The sequence below is a fragment of the Sebastes fasciatus genome, chromosome 18 (genome assembly GCF_043250625.1).
Source record: "Sebastes fasciatus isolate fSebFas1 chromosome 18, fSebFas1.pri, whole genome shotgun sequence".
NCBI lineage: Eukaryota > Metazoa > Chordata > Actinopteri > Perciformes > Sebastidae > Sebastes > Sebastes fasciatus.
In genome coordinates, this window is record NC_133812.1 from 25,572,213 (window position 1) to 25,594,707 (window position 22,495).

The 22,495-nt window shown below is 43.6% G+C and overlaps 1 protein-coding gene and 1 long non-coding RNA gene across 7 annotated transcripts in view; one reads left to right on the forward strand and one right to left on the reverse strand.

Moving 5' to 3' along the window:
- The window catches only part of LOC141755936 (uncharacterized), a 117,592-nt gene extending 114,612 nt beyond the window's left edge, over positions 1-2,980 (reverse strand). For 2 of the 6 annotated variants that reach the window (XR_012591370.1, XR_012591371.1), the window contains exon 1: positions 2,465-2,966. This is a non-coding gene — a long non-coding RNA (uncharacterized LOC141755936). Of the gene's footprint in view, positions 1-2,464 lie in introns of all 6 variants that reach the window. The other 4 variants (XR_012591374.1, XR_012591373.1, XR_012591372.1 and 1 more) reach the window with 4 other exon arrangements.
- Positions 1-22,495, forward strand: part of enpp1 (ectonucleotide pyrophosphatase/phosphodiesterase 1) — a 260,930-nt gene that overhangs the window by 76,572 nt on the left and 161,863 nt on the right. The window lies entirely within an intron of this gene.

The window sequence follows — 22,495 nt, forward strand, 5'->3', positions numbered from 1 at the left end:
GGCTCAACAATAAGCACTGCCCGCTTGACCGGGGCAAGTAAAATGCCACATCAGGCTAATCTACAAACTAAAAATAACTAAACACATTGTATTTTCCAGGGCTGATGATGGAAGTAGCTAAGGAGTGAGCATCTAGCTTCCTTATCATCTCTGTTGAGAGTTGCACCTACTCGCGAGAAAATGGCAGCGGGTAAAGACAAATTTTATGAGCTCAAGCTCAAGCGAGCATTTCAATTATCCTGGAAATAGTTGTTTAGTTGGTCGGCTTTAGAGGATGTGGGCAAAACTCCAGATTAATTTACTTAAATAAAGATTAAACATCACAATTAACTTTGTTTTTTGTTGTTATTTGATAACCGCTAATAAAATAAAACAATTTGTATAGGGGCAAGTAAAAATTTACTTCAGGCAATTAGATTTCTGACCCAAAACATTAACGTTGAACCCTGACATCTCTTTCGCCCTTCCCACTCGGTGCTACTTATCTACTTGTAACTCATGACATGGATGGATTCAAACTATTGGCACAGTCAGCGAAAGAAAAAGAGATATGTCTTAATAAATTGCATATTAAAATAATCAAACCTAAACCCGAATCTGAATCTTATAGCGGCTATACTTTCAAGTAGCTCTACAATGCATGCATGCAACGTAAAATGCGTACTTGCATGTTAAGAAACACATTTAGTTGCTTACTAACCTAGCATAGACCAAGAATGTGTAGATCTGCAACATGTCTTATGAAAAAAGTGTCTGACAAAACATAAATGTGACTTTTTTTGCTGTTGACCACAAAAATCCATCAACCTATACCAAAATGCTGTAACCGCAAAAACACAAAATGTCATAGTCCATACAGAAGCCAAAACAAAGAATAAAAGCATGGGGAAGTGCTGGTAGTGTGAATGTGTATGCATCCAGCACTGATCGAGACTGAGAGCTGCTCCTCACAGTGAAAGTATTTGCACTTGTTAGTGGATAGAAGGGAAGTAAAACGGGGCTCCTAGTCAAAACAGGAATCATTCATTTTAATCACCAAGAGACAAGAGACAATAGAGTTTGTCTTGTTGTCATTGGTGCTGAGACAGTTTGAAAATGTTCAGACTTTCACAGCCCACACTGACACGACAGAGAGAGGCTCACTTCCTGCTCCTACTGGCCTTATGAACAGCAGCACCTTCAGTTTCTTTACTAACAACCTAATCATAATCATAATAATAATAATATCTACATTGCTTCTGACTTTGTGTTTTCACTGCTTGGTAACAAACTGTGGGCTGGGAAAGTAAAATCTCTCTTACTGTGTATATACATGATTTAAAATATACTCTATATATGTTATTTCAATCAAATTTTCCATTGTCCAACTTTAAGAAATATGGTTTTGAAAAGAGGGACGGCATGGATTGTGCAATAACAATGGTTAGTTACAGGTTTTTAGTCTTCTAATGCATTATTTAAGATATTTAAAAGGTCCCATATTGTAAAAAGTGAGATTTTCATGTCTTTTATATTATAAAGCAGGTTTAAGTGCTATATAAATGCTGTTAAACTATCAAAATGCTCAATATATGGAGAAATACACACAGCCCGTATTCAGTAATTGTGTGTTTGAAACAAGCCGTTAGGATTTCTGTGCATTTTTGATGTCACAAATATAAAATATTTACACGGTTTTAAACATAAACATTCTAAATGTGTCCCAGTTTATTTCCTGTTGCAGTGTATGTGAATATCATCAGCTGACAGGAAGTAAACATGGACCCAAGCTGTTGCCTAGCAACGCAATTCCGTTGCAATTCCGTTGCATTCCGTTGAAATGCACTAAAACGGAGCGTTTCAGACAGAGGGTAAATACAGGAATATTCAGGCAGACAGTATGAGGAAAATAAAGGTTTTTTTGAAGATTACAGCATGTAAACATGTTCTAGTAGAAACATAAAATACAAGTATGAACCTGAAAATGAGCACGATATGGGACCTTTAAGGTGAAGTGCAAATTTTTTGCAGCTTTTTTGGTTTGATTAGAACACATCCTGGGGATTTCAGAATGGTACTAGGTGTGGAATAATATCGCAATATATTCCAGAAGTCTGAAATGCAAAAAACATGTCCCACATTAGGCTAATTCACCCTGTTGCTCCTGGCAGGCTCATGAACAAACAAAAACTCAAAAGCAGCAATACATCAAAGGGGAAAAATACACAGTTTTCACTCTCTCAGGTTCTATGCCAACAAGGTCTTTACTAATATACACTGAAAATGTCTCACACAACACAGTGTGTGAATATGTGGTGCACAGTTTGTTTTAAACTCATGGCTAATACACATTATAGCCTACAAATGAACACTCCACTATCTCAATCAGTAATATATCTTCAACAATAACAACATACACTTGTGTTAACACTTTAACTATTAACAAAACAAACTTTTAAATAGTGATGAAAGTGGGGTTACTCACAGGTAGTTTCTGTCAGTCCCTTGAGGCTGGAAACAGCTGGTTGCTGAGTAACAGCTGCTTAGCAACGGAGGAGAGACGTGACGTCTCGTCGTCCCTGGAGCCGGCCGGAGGTGCAACCCGTCGATCCGCCCGTTGGTCTCCTGTTTTTCGGCTACAAACACAAGATATCCCCGGGAACAAACTGGCGTAGCGTTAGCTCTGTTGTCAGCTTAACTAGGAAACTAAATAGTAACTTAAAACAACAAATACAGACGGTTATAACAGCATGGCCAGTCCTCCTCAACATGTTTTCCTCAGCACACAGGTTGCCATGTTTGATGGTCCATCCCTCACACACCTGTTCACCTGCTCATCTGCTCTGCTCTCTCCAGCCCCCTAGCCAATCAGTAGCCTTCTTCTTCTTCTTCGTTCATTTACTGGCTGTGGCTGTCAACTGTACACCTGATTGCTTTAACATTTTTCTAAATAATGTGACATTTTTATGTATTTTAAATAGGCTGGCTAAAATATTTTTTTATTTTTTTTTTATATAGTTTTGCCAAAAAAATATATAATTAAATGTTCACCTTGTCTTAAATAGGCCTATATGGAAACATTCTTTGTTCTTCATTATTTTGCTTATGTCTGTCTTTTTGTCTGTTTATCTGGCTTTGAATTAAGCTCTATTAGTTCAATTGTAAGAATTTATTTTATTTATTTAATGTTTATTTGTATGGTTGTACGTTAATTTGCATTTCATCACTAGCTTTGCAAATTAGTTCAATGAAGTTGAACTAATTGTGAATTCAACAAAGTTGTGAACAAACACAACACGTATTAAGCCATGTAGGCTATACTCTACACACCATACAATCGAAGTTTATTCAAGTGGGATATTAGTATACTCTTGACAAGTATACAGAAAAGCCTAAGTATACTTGGCTTATAGTCCTACTTGTACTTAATCTTTGATAGAGAGATATACTTAAGAAAAGTATAATTAAGTTTTCTTGCTTTATAGGTCTACAGAAAGGTATACTTGGTTTGTAGTCGTGCTGCATTGGAAGTAATTAAAAGTTATCAAGTTGTATAGGCCTATTATATCAATAAATAGCTATTCATAAGCATTGCACTTTAGGCTATAAATAGGACAAACTAGAGACCATCTTGAGATGGGATCGCACCAAGTTCTGTGACTGCATCTTGCAAATATCCACAAACAGACATATAAACACCTGGCAAAGTGCTCAGAGCCGCCTCTGTGGTAGTTCCTGCTACAGTAGGTGTCTCCAGGACCACATTTTGCCATGATGACGCACACACACACAAACTCATAAGGTGAAAACAATACCAGCCACGAGGCCGGTAATGATGACCACAGTGCAAATGGAAAATGCAGACCCATTTCTACTACATCATTAAACATATATGCCAAATGATGCTATAATGAAGACATTGTTTATAAGGACATAGGATGTGTCTGTGCAGCGGTGTGTTTAGAAATCCTTTCCTCCTCCTGACCCCAGTCAGGTTGGCCATGACCTCTGTTTTAAGGGTTAAATCCAGTTGTCGGGCAGATGAAATGTTGCGTCAACGTGAATGGATGCGTGTGTGCCGCTGCACCCCTGCGAGAGGATCTGGGAACCCTTTATCACCTTCCCGAGCTGTTGAGCAAAAATAATGCCCCCTCTGTTATCCTCATCAGCGGCGCAGTGAGCGAGTCTGAGGGGATATCCTGTTGGCGAAGTAAACGCATTCATCCTGCTTGCGGCGGTTTTGGTGACACAAGATTTACAAAATGTTCCACCCGCCTCCCACTTACCTCTTTACAATACTCTGTATATAAAGTAATGGGCCTTAGATCCTCTGTTATTTCAGAAAACAGGGGGATTCTCAAAATGGTGCCAACTTGAGCGGAGTTAGCAACACCGGCAGGGCTGTTCTCACTTACTCTGACAGCCAGGACTTTAAGGACACACTGCACTTTTTGTAAGGAGAGCAAAAATATTCGGAGCTTAATTTAAACTTATTTATGACCCTTGTAAAAATATATGTACACACTGAGTTTCACATTTTCATTTCAATGAAAATTAAACACCCTGTGACCTCTCTTCACTTTACAGTTTAAAAACTCCACCGGAAACATAAAAAAACGACATTTCCATCAAGCTACAAACAAAGACTCTCTTTTCAATTTACCCCAAATTTAAGGTGGTCTTTACCTTATAACAGTAATAATACTTAATTTACCCTTACGTTACATTAAATGCACATAAAGTGAACAACCTACGTGCTTCAGTGTGAAAGGTATAGGTTTAGAAAGCAGATTACTCAACATCCAACTCAATGACTTAAGCAAAGTTTTAAAACCACTATGAAACAATTCTGTGGGTTGGGTAAGGAGGAACCATTAAGTAGCTGAAGTAATTCAAAACATCCACTAACCATAATACACCGTGTGGTTTCTGATTTCTGGAAAAGTGAAGTACTTAAAAACAATCGCATTTGAGAAATCCTCCTCTTCATTCCTCCCCTCTCTCTCTCTCTCTCTGTGGCAACAAACTCCACCGTGGGACCAAAAACACCCCGATGTACCAACTGTACCGTTTGTGCATCCTGCTATCACAGCTTGTCCCCTTTTTAGTCTGACCCAAACCACGCGGCTTTTGTGGTGAAGCTCCTGTCATAACCAGCAAAAGCAATGACATTAACATCAGAAACCAGAGGAAGCCCGGTTGCAGGCCACCCAGGTTTTCCAGGGGTCTGGAGAGAGCCGGGGAAAGTATATCTTGGACAAGTCGCCGGACTACCCTCGCATTTCCTATTATTAATTTTACGCAGGCGACCAGCCCTGCTCTATAAATCATACCTGTGGTTTAAGAAGGGCCGACGGGTCTCTCTCTTTTCTCTCTAATTCACAATGAGGTCTGCTCATTGTCTGCTTATCCGTCTAGTTATCCGTGTAATTATGCTTGTCACTTGCAAAACACACGCGTGATGTAGTCCATTGAGATTCAGGCATTCAAGTTTTTAAAAAGGTCTGGACAATTTGAAAGTATCGCCTTGTTTTTGGCACGTTTGTGTTATTGCAGCATCAGAGCTACTTAAGAAAGGAAGCTGTGGTGAGAACTGGCAACTAACACCCTTTGCCCTTCACCTTAAAGCAGAGGAGACACACAGAGTATTACCCTCTCAACTCAATATAACGCAGACACATGAGGTTTAACAGCGAGGTCGGGGGAAGCTGTTAGAATGTTTATTTTACAGTGCATTTTCTTTAAAGGACGGGTCCATCTGCATCTGGAAACGCCCACTCAGCCGTTCCAAAAAGCAGTGACGTAGGTTACCAAAGAAATGGTGCCTTCAAATGGGATCGTGTTTACCGTGTTCACGAGAAGAGTCCATATGAACGCCCCCCTCTTGTGGTATTCACAACCTCGTGGAAAGTTTCTGAAAGCTCCGAGGTTCACGAGTTGTGACGTGTTTGTTGACGTTGTCAGAAATGGCGGAGGCCTTGTGTAAAAAAGGCCATGCCTCTGCGCCTGCCTTCTCCCATTATCTCCTGTTCGTGAGCATGCGCTGTACATGTGTCACCAGTGTGAATGTCTCCTCCTCCAATCACCTGTGCCCGATCATGCGCTGGGCATGTGTCACCAGTGTGCCTGCACTGAACAGGCTCCCCAATACAGCACGGCAGAGTAAAACACAGTTAAGGAGAGGACAGTTGGACTTTTGGACATTCCTTTTTTCGTGTGCGTCCATGCAAAATGTGAGTTGTGTTATGTTTAATGTATTTATATTAGACTGGCATAATAATAATTAGTAAATCTGTATTTAAGCCTTTTTCTTTGTAAAATGCCTGTGGTATTTTAGGCTCACTTTTTGTTGCTAATGTTTATACACTAGTAATTCTAATCACTCTGTACTGTTGTGTTTTTGTTGTTACAGACCACACAGAAACCATTGTTTGTTTATTTTATCTGCTGATATAAACAGCCATTACCATACACTTGGACTGCATCTCTTATTCATCTAAAATCACACCTGAGCACTAAATAGTGTCCTGACCCGACACCCTGAAGCGTTTGCTGCCACACTTACGGATTTCTAATAACACACACATTCTATCATACAATTTTTGGTCCTTCGAGCCGGATTACAAGCAACCGCTTCAGCCCAGGATGTTCAGGCCAGATGAAAGAGACCCACAACGAGATGTGGACCACCGACGGCCACAGCGACACAGCCATCTGCCATCATATCTTCAGGACTATGAGGTCAGATACCCTATTAGGCACCGCATGCCTGTTGATGAGCAGACCAGTCAGGCTGATTCCGCTGATGTCCGAAGATATATTCGTAGCATTAGAGAGGAAAATGACCAACTGCGACAAGATGTGCAACGTCTTACAGACAAGATTTCCAGCTCTCCTGTACTAGCTTCACCATACGTCATGTCTCGGCCCAGACGCCATGAGTATGAGACGTCATACACACCTGCGCCCACTAGTAAGCTGACGCCATTTAGTGGTCATCAAGACCCACGTCAACGTGAAGGTGCTCCGCAGGTGCCACTCAGTGATGAGTCTTCACACCCACAAGGCAGCCAACGTGACCCGATTAAGGAGCTCAGTGACAGTTTAAAGGGAGCAGGGTTGTCCAGTCAACATGCAGCACATTCACCAGCAACTTCAGGTGAATCATCCCCTAGCTACAAAGACCCCCTTCTGCTAACACCAGAAGGTAGAAAGTCCCCTCTGCCTCAAAGCTCAAGTGCAGTGGAACAGTCACAGCAGCACCAACAAGATGATGAGGGCTGTCCTCCACCTGACGCTGTTCAACATCAGCCAGCCAACAGCTACCGCCACCTTCATGGTGCTACATTCAGTGCGCCCGATGGCAGGTATCGATCCCGGCCTGATGACGCCTCTCGTCGCCATGATGACAGCCTCCACCCACGTGATGATAGATACCACCCTCAACAAGGGGCCTCCTACAGTCAGCCTGATGACGGCTCTCGCTTTCCATATGATGCTTCATACAGTCAGCTTAATGACAGGGCCCGCCCTCTTCACAATGAGACTTATCGTCGCCATGGCGACCACCATCGTCAGCCTGCTGAACCTTATCGACAGCCTAGTCTGAGAGCCCATCATGATGATCGCTACTATTGGCAAGATGGCAGATATCATTCACCTGATCGTAGAAGCCGCCCTGAGGATCGCTATCGTCCTGATTATGGCTACTATAGTCCTGATGATCAGTACAGACAATGGGATGACCGTTACCCAGATGATCTCCGCCGGTATCCAGATTATCACCTGCGTCGAGCTGAGCGGCCTCAAGCTCAAACCCCACACGGCAGACACCCACCGGTGGAGACCTATTGTGGACCTAAGCCGACAATCCCCGACTTTGTACACGAGGACCCACGTGAGTTCGCAAGATTGAAACTGGCGTTGGACAACATTCTCCCACCTGATGCTCCAGAGCGCTTTAAGTTCCAGATACTGACAGACCACCTTAAGTGTGAAGAAGCACTGCTCATTGCTGATTCATACAGCAACGGCCTATTCCCATTCAGTGATACCATGAGAGCACTCACTGAGATGTACGGTCAACCTCAACAACTTGCCTTGAAGCGGATCTCCAATCTGATGGATGGACCCAACATCAAAAGTGGTGACATCAGAGCCTTCAAGTCATTTGCCCTACAAGTCCGGGCACTAGTGGGCATGTTGCACCAGTTGGGAGGCCAGGGCTGGACTGAGTTGCGGTGTGGTTCACATGTATCTCGCCTCTTAGCTAAGTTACCACATGACCTAAGAGCCAACTTTCAGAGATTTGTGAACCCCATCCACACTCCTATTCCAACACTGCTTGATCTGGCTGAATGGCTTGAGTATGAGGTGCGTGTACAGGTGGATGGAAGCCAGTACTGTAGCGACTCAGGTCAAGAGAAGCAAGCTCCACGCAGAGACCAGCGTCCTGAGTACAAGTCGCAAAGGACCACTACTATTCTCCATGGTAGTGAACAGAAGGAGAAATCAGAGAAAGTAGTGACTGTATCTGCAGGGGAGGCAAGAGAGGAGAAACCAAAGAAGTACTGCCCATTCTGCGACTCTCTGCAGCACTACCTGAATCAGTGCAGCAACTTCAAACTGTTGTCAAAGGAGCAGAAGACAGAATGGATAAAGGCAAACAAGAGGTGCTGGAGATGCGGCCGTGAGCATCAAGCAGCGAAGTGTTCCCTCAAGGCCAAGTGCAAACAGTGTGAAAGAAAGCACCTTGAGGTTCTTCATGAGGTCAATACCAGCCAATATGCTGCAGCAACTGGTAAACCCAAAGCGACTGAAGAAAGCACCTGTTTGATAAGTTCCATCTCAGAGACGCTGTACCTAGATCGGCCAACAAGCAGCAGCCAGGTACTTCTCAAGTTGAGTCGTGTCATCCTCCAGAATGGCGACAAAGTACTGGAGACTTACGCTATACTAGATGATGGTTCAGAGCGCACCATACTGCTGCATGAAGCTGCTGATCGCTTAGGCCTTCACGGGGAAGCTGAAGATTTGGCACTCCGCACTGTCCGGCAGGAGGTTCGCACCATCCATGGAGCCACAGTGTCGTTCTCCGTAGCTTCTGCATTACAGCCTGGCAAGTCCTTCCAGATCCACAGAGCTTTCACAGCAAAAGAACTTGGCCTCGCCCGCCATACATACCCAGTCCAAGCTCTGCAGGAGAAGTACCGTCACCTCAAGGACCTACCGCTGCCAAGCATCAAGGAGGCCCAGCCACTACTGCTCATCGGGTCGGATTACCCACATCTGATCACTCCAGTGGAACTGGTACGCCTGGGCCCTCCTGGTGGACCTGCGGCCGTGCACACCAGACTCGGGTGGACTCTACAAGGCCCATCAAGATTCCTGCGCCACCGCCTAACTCCGCAGCAGTGTCTTTTCACTTCCTGTACCTCTCCAGAAGCCGAGCTCTTCAGCCATGTGGAAAAGCTGTGGCAACTGGATACCCTGCCATATCGGAGTGAGCGGCTAATCACCAGGTCGAAGCAAGATGCAGAGGCAGTCCGAAGGCTTGAGGAGAAGACGACTATGGTGGAGGTGCAGGGAGTAAGACGGTATGCCACCCCACTTCTGTGGAAGGGAAATCTTCCCTTACTCCATGCACAAAAGGAGGCAGTGATGACTCAGCTACGTGGGACAGAAAGACGACTAGCCAGAGAACCGGAGAAAGCAGCGGCCTACTCCAAAGAGATCCACAAGTTGCTCGACGCTGGCTATGTCACACCCATGTCACCTACAGAGGCTAAAAAGAGCAGCCATTCGTGGTTCATCCCGCACCACATGGTGCACCACAATGGGAAAGACAGGATAGTGTTCAATTGCTCCTTCACGTTCAAGGGCCAGAACTTGAATGACCAACTTCTGCCTGGGCCCACACTTGGAGCTAGCCTTTTAGGAGTCCTCCTTCGATTCAGGGAACACCCAATTGCCATCAGCAGTGACATTAAAGGGATGTTCCACCAGGTCCGCCTGCTGGAAGAAGACAGAACATTCCTCCGTTTCCTGTGGCGCGACATGAAGGTAGATGAGGAACCCACTATTTATGAGTGGCAGGTGCTCCCTTTTGGGACTACATGCAGCCCGTGTTGCGCCACCTTTGCCCTACAAGCTCATGTTCAGAAGCACACAGAGCCAGGAGAAGATGCCCGTCTGTCAATAGAACGCTGTTTCTATGTTGATAACTGTTTGCAAAGCCTCCCCTCTGAAGAGCAAGCAAAGAAGTTGGTGGATCGACTGCAATCCCTCCTCATGGAGGGTGGATTTGAACTGCGGCAATGGGCCAGCAACGTGCCCACAGTCATTGGCCACCTTCCAAGGGAGTCTCGGTCAGAGAGCAGCGAACTCTGGTTCACCCAGGAGGTGACTGACCCCCAAGAGCGCACTCTCGGACTTATATGGCAGTGCAAGTCTGATACACTGCGATACAAGCACCACCAGAGTGGAAGTCCAGAGCCTACCATGCGCAACATCTACCGACTGCTTGCCCAGCAGTACGACCCTCTCGGGTTCATTAACCCATACACCACGAGAGCTAAGGTCATCGTGCAACGTCTCTGGGACAAGAAAAGAGGATGGGATGATCCCCACCTACCAGAAGACCTGCTTCAAGCCTGGCAGGTGTGGGAAAGTGAACTTCCCCAGCTAACACAGATAACGCTATCAAGATGCTACAACGACCTCAGCCGGGACTGCAGCAGCAGCAGTCGGAGCATTCACGTGTTCTGTGACGCCTCTGAGCGTGCGTATGGGTCCGTAGCATACCTGCGCACTGAAGAGGACGACGGACAAGTTCATGTAGCCTTCTTGGCTGCGAGATCAAGAGTCTCACCTAAGAAGCAACTCTCAATCCCAAGACTTGAACTGTGCGGAGCCCTGACAGGAGCACAGTTGTCTTCGGTCCTGAAGAGAGAGCTCACTCTTGAAATCCAGGAGGTGGTGTACTGGACAGATTCGACCACAGTACTTAACTGGCTTCAGTCAGATTCATGCCGGTATAAGGTATTTGTGGGAACCAGAGTTGCAGAGATACAAGAGCTGTCTGACCCTGCAGCCTGGCACTATATCGACTCAGCGACAAATCCCGCTGATGATATTACAAGAGGAAAAACACTGGCTCAGCTCGCTGGACAGAATCGCTGGAGTCAAGGGCCACCCTTTCTGCAGCTGCCAGCCAACCGCTGGCCAAAGGCACCAGAGGGAGAACCTACAGAAGAAGTAGGAGAGCTCAGGAAAATGGTGTTCTGTGGCCTGCTTACAGGAGCAACCAGTCCAGCAATACCTGACGTCCAACAATTCAGCACTTACCAGGAACTCCTAAAAGCTACCACGCAGTCGCTACATGGGGCGGCTCACAGCACTACTCAGCCTGCTGCCGATGACTTCCGCAAAGCAGAGTTGGCTCTCCTGAGACATGCTCAGATGGAGAGTTTTCCTGATGAGTTTGTGCTAATCAAATCAGGAAAGGCCATCCCGGCAAGCAGCAGATTGCTTACCCTCGCTCCTGAGTATGATGCGTCGTCTGACCTGGTCAGAGTAGGATGCAGACTCCGCAGGTGTGACAACCTGAGCCAGGAAGCTCTGCACCCGGTACTTCTTGCCCCCTCTCACCCAGTCACGAAGCTCCTGATCCAGCACTGTGACAGTCAGTTGCATCACCCTGGAGCTGAACGTGTCTTCGCCGAGCTGCGCAGAAAGTACTGGATATTGAGAGGTAGAGAAGCAGTTAGGAGGCATCAACATAACTGTCCTGAGTGCAGGAAGTGGAGAGGTCAACCACAAGTTCCAAGAATGGCAGATCTGCCCCCCTCAAGTTTGAGGCTCTTCCGACCTGCCTTCTATTCTACCGGGATGGACTGCTTCGGCCCTATGCTCGTAAAAGTGGGACGACGAACTGAGAAGAGGTGGGGCATCCTGTATAAGTGTCTTACCACCCGGGCAGTCCACCTAGACCTGCTGGCTAATATGGATTCCGATTCATTTCTGATGTCGCTCCGACGCTTCATCGCTCGTAAGGGAAAGCCTTTCGAGCTCTTATCGGATCAAGGCACCAATTTCAAAGGAGGGTGTAGAGAACTGCATGAGTCGTTCAAAGCCCTGGAACCTGCCCTCCGAGACCAGCTGGCTGCAGAACAGATCAGGTTCCGCTTCAATCCACCCAACGCTCCTCACTTTGGTGGATCTTGGGAAAGAGAGGTTCGATCTGTGAAGACAGCCCTCCGCACCACATTAGGAGCTCAGACTGTGTCAGAGGAGGTGTTGAGGACCGTCTTGATCGAGGTTGAGAGCATCCTCAACTCCAGGCCTTTGGGCTATGTTTCAACAGACATCGCAGACCCGGATCCTGTCACACCCAACTCCTTGCTGATGGGGCGGCCAGACTCCTCCCTGCCACAAGTAGTCTACCCAGAAACGGAACTGCTTAGTCGCAAAAGGTGGAGACACACTCAAGTATTGGCCGACCATTTCTGGAGGCACTTCATACAGCACTACCTGCCTACGTTGCAAGCACGGCAGAAGTGGAATACAGAAAAGGAGGACATCACCATCGGAACTATAGTTCTCATCGTGGACCAGCAGACTCCAAGAGCTCTGTGGCAAGTGGGAACAGTGAAGACCGTCATACCTGGAGCAGATGGCCGAGTGAGGACTGCGGTCGTCCAAGTGAAGGACCGCACCTACACACGCCCAGTGGTACGGCTCATCAGACTGCCCTCCCTACCTCATGATTCTGTTTAGACATAGTAGAGGCATCCCTCATGACAAATTTGCACACCAAATTTGTGGGCGGCTGTAAAAAAGGCCATGCCTCTGCGCCTGCCTTCTCCCATTATCTCCTGTTCGTGAGCATGCGCTGTACATGTGTCACCAGTGTGAATGTCTCCTCCTCCAATCACCTGTGCCCGATCATGCGCTGGGCATGTGTCACCAGTGTGCCTGCACTGAACAGGCTCCCCAATACAGCACGGCAGAGTAAAACACAGTTAAGGAGAGGACAGTTGGACTTTTGGACATTCCTTTTTTCGTGTGCGTCCATGCAAAATGTGAGTTGTGTTATGTTTAATGTATTTATATTAGACTGGCATAATAATAATTAGTAAATCTGTATTTAAGCCTTTTTCTTTGTAAAATGCCTGTGGTATTTTAGGCTCACTTTTTGTTGCTAATGTTTATACACTAGTAATTCTAATCACTCTGTACTGTTGTGTTTTTGTTGTTACAGACCACACAGAAACCATTGTTTGTTTACTTTATCTGCTGATATAAACAGCCATTACCATACACTTGGACTGCATCTCTTATTCATCTAAAATCACACCTGAGCACTAAATAGTGTCCTGACCCGACACCCTGAAGCGTTTGCTGCCACACTTACGGATTTCTAATAACACACACATTCTATCATACACCTTGGATGTTCATTTTTCGGTGCATAATAAGTGAACATATTGTAATTTTAGTCGTATATTATTTTTCTTCTGAATTTTATAATAGGTCTGAGGAAAATGTTGATATAGTCATCATGCCTTTGCATTTCCTGCATTACGTTAGCGCTTGCTAAATCGTTAGCCTCTGTGGCTTCTAGACGGCGACAGTAACGTTAATATTGCCGTTGCTTAGCGAGTTAAGTTGTGTTCTCACGACTTCACCACTTGAACACCAAGCTTATTGTGTACAGGACTTCCCGTGTTGTAAACATGAGCTCACGAGTTTCATTTGAAGGCCCCATAAGCTAATCAATAAGGTTATGAATAATGTGAACGCTAGAATTAGCTGAGTCAAAGTTAGCTTTGCTAAGTTTGGAAATAACTGAAAGGGTTAGTTCGGATATCTTGAAGTGGGGTTGTACTCCCACATTCTGCGAGGTAAAATCACTGCTTTTGTGAATGTAGTCTGGTGGCTTTGAAGAGAGTGATATAACGGCTTCAGTTCCCTGTTGGAAAGGGATGTCTGATGTCGAGGTGAAGTGGTTGTGGACAGCAGCAGCAGAAAAGCATATTAATAAAAATCAATATCAGTTTAAGTGTACTCTATATTTAGAATATTTTCACCGCTCTACCTCGCCATCAGAAAGCCCTTTCCGACGGGGAACTGAAGCTGTTACATCTCTGTCTTCAAAACCACCAGACTCCATTCACAAAAACATTAATTTTACCTCGCAGATCAAGGAGTTGCTGGTCTACCGCTGCATCGATCGGATAGTTAGTTTGTGTTGTTGTGTGACTTTCGGATCCAAACTAATGTGGCGTCCACACAGCAGTACATAGCTTAGCTTCCATCACATCTGCTTCTCCAAACTGGGAGCGTGCTGACCCTGACCATAAGGTAGCAGCGTCCTGCGGAAACCTACGTCAGGTCACGTTGGAAAAAGATTTTAGAAGGGCTTGAAGGGAAAAAATAGCATTTTGATGCTAAAACATGCACACTTTGACCAAAATCTGGATGTAATGTTTTGAAAACATACACTGGGAAGCTACAGAATTATATAAAAACCTCAAAATCCCCAAAAGAATAGACCCGCCCTTTAAGGTTTAGACTGACAATAATGCAGCAGACTGTAAACGGCTGCAAAACATACAAACATATCTCAGCAAATTTAGTTTACTTTATGATTCATGAAGCTTGGAGGACTTTCAAGGCCGTTTGAATGTCAGGATTAAAGCCAGCCACACAATATATGAGGCTGCTGATGTAAAAATAAAGTTGATTGAGATAGATATGTGATGCACACATTAAAGTCCTGTGGTTAGCTATAGATATATCCACAAAGCTGCATGTCGTATGCCAGGACAAACTGTATCCCCCTCAAAATATTTCACCCATTGTGGGCACTCCCGTCTCAAAATAGAGACTTTTATTCTGACAACTTTAAACAGTAGCTCGGCCCACAAATCTTCCTTCGGAGCTAAATGGATCTGCGTTTAAGGCGTCTCCGAGCTGTCCACCATTTATAGAAATATGTCGAGCAGAAACCACACAGGGACTATCAGGTACATCTTTTGTTTAATACAGTGAGTCCATTCATTCCTCTTTTTGTTATTGTATGTGCCTTAATCCCATTTGTGAAAATTTGATTTTTATCTCCCCGGTGTGTTAAGTCCTGCAGCACGGAGGAGAACTGCCTGTGAAACCTCAAGTGATTGCTGGAGTCATTCATTTTTAAGTTTCTGGCGTGTTCGCTGTGAGGATGTGGCAGCTCCCGCTGTGACGCATTTACTTAACTGGAGTCCATCAGAACACGACTGTAAGGTATAACAAGTACAGAGCTGATAGGGATCATACAGGAGGGATAATGGGTTATGCAGAAAAACAACACAAAATACCAGCTGTGGAATGTAGCTAATTACTTAAAGGTCCCATATTGTAAAAAGTGAGATTTGTATTTCTTTTATATTATAAAGCAGGTTTAAGTGCGATATAAATCCTGTTAAACTATCAAAGCAGCCTGTATTCAGAAATCGTGCATTTGAAACAAGCCGTCAGGATTTCTGTCCATTTGTGATGTCACAAATATACAATATATAGATCATTACATGGTTTTAAACATAAACATTCTAAATGTGTCCCAGTTTATTTCCTGTTGCAGTGTATGTAAATGTCATCAGCTGACAGGAAGTAAACATGAAACCAAGCTGTTGCCTAGCAACAAAAATCCGTTGCAATTCCGTTGAAATGCACTAAAACGGAGCGTTTCAGACAGAGGGTAAATACAGGTATATTCAGGCAGACAGTATGCGGAAAATAAAGTTTTTTTTAACATTACAGCATGTGAACATGTTCTAGTAGAAACACAAAATACAAGTATGATCCTGAAAATGAGCACGATATGGGACCTTTAACACACCATGCTGGGTTCAGACTATCAGCCCGATTATAGCCCGACCCGGCAGACGTAGGGTGTCAGCTCGGATTGGAAACAACAACTGGCATCGGGCACAACAATCAATCGTTTTATCCCGTGTGGTCTGTCATAGCGTGTTCCATCATGGCCGTGACTTTGACCAATAAGAGCACAGAGAGCTCTTCCACGCACAACTGTGAACATGGCGAAGCGAAAGAGGAATGATGTTGTTGGTGCTGTGCTGAGGTGGAACTGTGAAACAGAATAATGGTCAGGCTGGTTTTCCTTCTTCTTTTCGGCTAAGATAGCCAGCATCATACACGCCACCGCCACTGTTTGTTTACATACTTGTTCCTGGAAGTCGGGTTCTAGCGCCTCCTTCGCGGTTACATCAAGTACGTCATGAAAGACAGTAAGCTTTGTTTGGTCGGGTACCAACATGTAGTTTGCCCAGCCCATTCTCATTCAAATCCAGACGCTTTGTTACACCCCTCAGTGTGTGATACCAACGCACAAGGCACCGTGTGGGCATGTCTGTAAAGGGGAGACTCGTGGGTACCCATAGAACCCATTTTCATTCACATATCTTGAGGTCAGAGGTCAAGGGACCCCTTTGAAAATAGCCATGACAGTTTTTCCTCGCCAAAATTTCGCGTAAGTTTGGAGCGTTATTTAGCCTCCTTCACAACAAGCTAGTATGACGTTGTTGGTACCAATGGATTCCTTAGGTTTTCTAGTTTCATATGATACCTGTATCTTCACTCACTCTTAAAACTGAGCCCACTACAACCTAAAAATTGCAAATTTGCGTTAACGTGTTAACTTTGACAGCCCTACTACTAATATCTGTGTACTTTCTCTTAGCATTTTCAGAGTATATTTAAGTAAAGGGTCCACCACAGCTAAATACTCAAACAATGAAAATTCCTTCCCATAATTCACCTCTCTGTTGACTTAGTGAGCGACTGCTTATGTTTAGATGCTAAGCAGTGAGAGAGTTCAGCCTAAAGACAGCTGGACTCATAAAGATGGACCTACTAGGAATGTGGCAGTAAAGCTGAGCAGTGGAGAGTCTCTGTGTGAATGTGTTTAGATTCAGTGTCATCGGAGTGCATTAGGTAGAATGTAAACACACGCAGCAGACATTTACTGAAACCAGTCTGCATACTTACTGGTGGAGCGAGCGGGGCGGCGATCGTGGCCGCGTGCAAAACCTCGAATGTGACCGGCCGTATTGATTTAAACACTATAAAGACGGACGGTCGGCGCTCAAAGTCATCATCTCCTCGAGACTGCAGACAGATAGCTCGAGGAATTTTTAAACAAAGTCGGAGAAATCCATCATATCAAAACCGTTTTAGGTTTTATTCGGGGCCTCTGGTATCTCTCATCTCTTTTCTAACATGACAGTAATTACAGCCATCAAGGTGCTTGTCTGGAGCCATCAGCCAAGAGTGTGGAGACTGCTTCTCCTCAGCTGACATCACCGCTCCGTTTGTGTTAACACAGCCTGAAGTATGTAATGGCGATAATCGCAGACAGGCCAGATTTATTCTGACTCGTCGCCCCGGTCTAATTCATACATTAAGTTAACTGTTACTGGGAGGATAATCTTATAAACAAGGTAAAGTATTAGCCGGAGGAAGGAATGTGTGGATAAACTTTCGGTGGAGAAGGGAGTTCTCCTGAAAGCATATCAGTGATACATGGAAGCGTTGATTTTACACGCAACAGTTCAGTCAACTCAGCCTGTGGAAACAGTTTTAATAACGTCTTCTGTGACTCTGGAGGGATGTTGCCAAAGTTTAAAAAAAAATAACCCTTATGATGTCATCAGGGTCATCTCAACTTGGGCTTGAGGCTTAAATGTTCAACAGAAAGCCTGCGTTATAAACTGATGGGGCTTTAAAGAAGTCGATTGAGCGGAGGCTGTGAATGCAGCTTTAGGAGGCAAAGAGGGTCTAATGAAAGGCTTTGTTGAGTTGCATTATGGGAAATGTAGGATCCAGCTTTTTGGGGCCGACATAGGGACTAAAAGTCAGGAGATCTTGGCCTCTGATCTTCTTTTTTTAAATTTAATCCGTCTCTTGTGAGTCCTCCTAACTTTATGAAAGTGCAATACCAAATACGAATACGACCTCTTTAAAGAGACAGTGTGTAGGATTTGGCGACATCTAGTGGTGTGGTTGCAGATTGCAACCAACTGAGTACCCGTCCGCTCACTCCTCCCTTTCCAAGACTGAGGTAACGTGAGTCGCCGAGTGCAAAACCGTGGTAACGCCGTTCGCCTCGCTCAGACGCCATCCTAACTATAATAACACTACTTTAGGAGCAACAGAAGTCAGACGGCGGCTGGCGGTACCACGGTTTTACACTCTGCAGCTCACGTTACTGCAGTTTCACAAACATGTCTGAGAACTACGGTGGCCTTCAGGTAATTTAAAAACGTGAGAAGCTCTCTCTGGAGCCAGTGTTTGGTTGTTATACTGTAGAAACATGGCGGACTCCGTTAAGAGGATCCGCTCCCTATGTAGATATGAAGGGCTCATTCTAAGCTAACGAAAACAGGACTCTTAGTTTCAGGTGATTATACACTAATGAAAACATAGTTATGAATATTATTACACACTGTTCCTTTAACTGGAAACCTGATTGTTTTGGGTTATTTTGTCTTGATATATAGGGTAAGCCTTACAGGTGTTTGTTAAAGCTGTGCTGGAGTCGTCTTTGAATTTGTCTGAAAAGGAAATTGAGAATTTTCTTGAATTAGTTTTTATATTAATGGTCTGATCTGCTTTATTATTATTTATTATTTCAACATATTGTTGAGGAAGAAAATTACCTCTCAGAACTAAAACTGGATTATCTGCATAACTTTTGACTTATTTTCAGGAAGAAGTTTTTTAAAACCAACGAGGCATGCACGTTTGGATTTCCCTGTGCCATATTCTGCTATATCCACTGAGCAGCTTTGCTGGACTGTTAGAGGTTAAGTACCTTGCTCAAGGGCACCCTGATGGTAGCACTGCAGGCAGGACAAAGCATTAGTCATTCGCTCGCCCTGCCAGATTTCCTGATGCAGTCCAGAGCTTTGAACTGGCAACCGTCCAGCTCCGTCCGTACTGATATACAGTAGTATGGACAGAATTTATGGTTATTTTGCTTTATGGTTGGATTCATGGGGATCCGATTACATCCATAGGCTGCATTTTCTGACCGAACACAAATCTTCTTATGTAGAAGGCAGGTTTAATTCATATCATTATTGACGCTTGTCAACTTCATGTTTTGATCAGCAATCAGCCTCTGCTCTGCAACAGGGCAAATAAATGATTTTTGTTGATCAGATAAGTATTGTATAAGTATGTATTGAGACACGTGGGAAGGGATGTCTTTATATGCACATGTGAATATACTGTATATATGTATACTTTTTTAATAGGTAATTAAACATATTTTTCTACATTTATTTTTATTTTTAATTACTGTTTACTACTATTTATTATTATTATTATTATTATTATTATCATTATTATTATTATTATTATTATTATTATTATTATTATTATCATTATTATTATTATTATTATTATTATTATTATTATTATTATTTACTTATTTATTTATTATTATTTATATATTCTTTCCATTATTTGTTGTTATTTTCTTCATTTTGTTTACTTTCTGGGTGTCCGGGGAGGGTGGGCGGTTGCGTTTGTTTGAATGTGTGTAACTTTGTTGAAAAACTTATAAATAAAGTAAAAACAATAATAATCAAAAAATAATCTAATTTACAAAAAACAAGACTTTGAAGTTGTATGTATAAATGTATACTTTTGTAATAGGTAGATTATTGGTAGTTGCAATTCTAACAACAAACCAAGTCACTTTCTTTTCATACATGATTAATTAACTATCTTTTCTTCATTTCGTTTGTATTTTTTAATTACTATTTACTACTATTTATTATTATTATTATTATTATTATTATTATTATTATTATTTATGTTATTATTATTTATCTATTCTTTGAATTATTTGTTGTTATTTTCTCCATTTTGTTTACTTTTTGGGTGTATATTTTTAAATATAGTATTATTATTATTATTATTATTATAAATAATGGTTAGATTTCCTGTTGAGGGCTCTTAAAAAATGCTGGCAAAAATTAGTTTTGTGTAGACTTTATTTTCTGTTAATTAATCCAGGTGATGGATGTTGCCTTGTTGGTTACAGTAGGACAAGAAACGCAGCCAAGCCGGACTTGGCAGTCCTTCCCCACAATGTTCCATGAGTGGTGAACTGTGCTCCAGTTTCATGCTTGTTTGACAATGTTGTCACCCTTTTTTCCTCTTAAATATGAAACACTAAACACATGCGTAAAAATTATAGCATTTTAACCGCTATTAAAATGGAAAAGACAAATTATTTTTCGGCTTTTAAAAAAGGAGCTGATTGATTTGCGGCGCTCGTTACGTAGGTGTTACTCTATTGGGTTTCATGGTATTATGTCTAATGATGTCAACTTTTCCCTCATGTTGAATGTGCTCTCATTCAAAGGGAAAACGGCACAGCTAAATCAAGTATAAACTCTTTATAATGCCCCAATAAAACACAGGCCCAGATAGGAAAAAAAAGTCACCACTGGAGAGAGAAATGTGCATAACATCAACAATCTGCTGTGAAATGTGAAATGAAGAAAGTGACCTCTAGTCCCACTGCTCTTGCCCCGCTCCCATTCATCAGCTGCTAGTCTCCACTAAAAGCAGGCTTTACTCTAAAATATGTCCTACTGGATGGACACAAGTGTCGATGAGGTGGTATTTCTCAGGCCCCTTGTCTTTCCGTTATCGCAGGATGTGGAGTCGGGGAGAGTGGGGAGGACTGGAGCCCTAAAGCATGATTTACTTGACCTCGCAGTGCTGGAAACTCGCGGCCAGAACCTCATTAATTCCCAGGGTCATCCCGTTCGGACATAAATTGGTTAAAAATCGGAACGCGTGGACGACTTCCAGACATACACAAAGAATTATGAAATCTCTGGACTCACCCCAACCCCTCCCGGACTCTCCTCGTATACCCACTCCGAAAGCAAAGCATTTCCAAATCGCCGGGTGTAAATCACACGCGGGGTCTGCTCGGAGGAGTCGCCTCATCCTGATCGCGGGGAGGAGGCCGATGGAACGTTTTTTGTGCTTATTAGGCAGCAAATATGGCGTTGTTTTATGTGATTATCAACTGCGAATGATTTTTCACTCCCATCCATTCTGGAGCCTTGGCCTGTCTTTTGTTTGGGAAAAAAAGGAGCGGGAGGAACAGCAGGGCTTAGAGGGAAGCCCAATAAATTACACTAATGCACACATTTAAAGGGGCTCATATTCCCTCTGGCCTGTTATCAAGACTACTCCAGTGAGAATGTAAACTACCTCTTTCTGTCCCCCCCTCCCCAGGCCCAATATTTAATGTTATCATCCTTTAAAACAACTCCGCTGTTTATGTTATCGCAAATAAAGGGCAGATTATTCCAACTTTTTTTCTCACTATTTCATATTGGCTCCAGATTAGTCAGGCAAATAGTTGTCTAATGGTGCTGCTGGGCTCATTAATTCAAGAAGATAGACCCAGAATTGTGTAAACACAGTGAAGTCAGGGCTGGTGAATCACACCTTCGGTTTATAGAGGCCGACAGAGGGGGAGGACGCTCCGTACGAGCCCACACAAGGAAAGACGTGGAAAGGAAAACAAGCTGATAAAAGCGGGATTGTTTCAAAGTTTATTTGGACACGCGGTGCCTGGCTGAGGGTAGACCCTAATGAGACAGCGGCCTGTCCAGAGTGGATTCATCACCGGTGGATCGGGGTTATCGCCCTCCGCCGTGCTCCACTACTTTTAATCAGGCTCCTCTCTGGTCACTCCCTATCAGCAGCAGTCCATCTCTGGAGCCGTCGGCATCCATCAGGAGCTGCAGACAGGCCCAGGGAGCCACGGCTGAGGAGTGCATTAGTAAATTATTGCCTCGTGGTTCAGCTTTAGTGTCTGTCATGTCGCAGAGTGAACGCACACACACGTATACGTGCATGCACTTGCATACTTGAGACATTTATTTATGAGAGAACTGATAAATGAGATGAGACATTGTAGTCTAGTCTGATATATGCTGGAGAAGCTCAGTGCAGAGCTGTAAGTCAAGACCACATAAAAGTAACACCTGTAGAATATAATGCAATCCAAAATATAAGCCCTGCAATAAATACAAACTTTGTGAAGCTCATAATGTTAAATTTCGGAATAAATACACATACACACATATGTATGAGGGCTATCACGTCAAATCTGGGTCTTCGTAGCACCCAATTTGACTGTTATCAAGCCATTAAATAGGCATCATCTGTCGCTATAAGCACCATAGATGTGGCTCATTAGGGGCCTACTGAGCCTACTACGTTGTAAAAGTGAAAGCGAAACTTAAAAGCAACACGTTCTAACATGTTGTAAAACTGTAAAAGGTTACGTTTTGAACATAAATAAAAACGCTTCTTTAGGTTGAGGCAACAAAAACAGTTACGTTAAGACAACAAAACTACAACTTCTTTAGGTTGAGGCAACAAAAACAGTTTAGTTTAGGCAACAAAACTA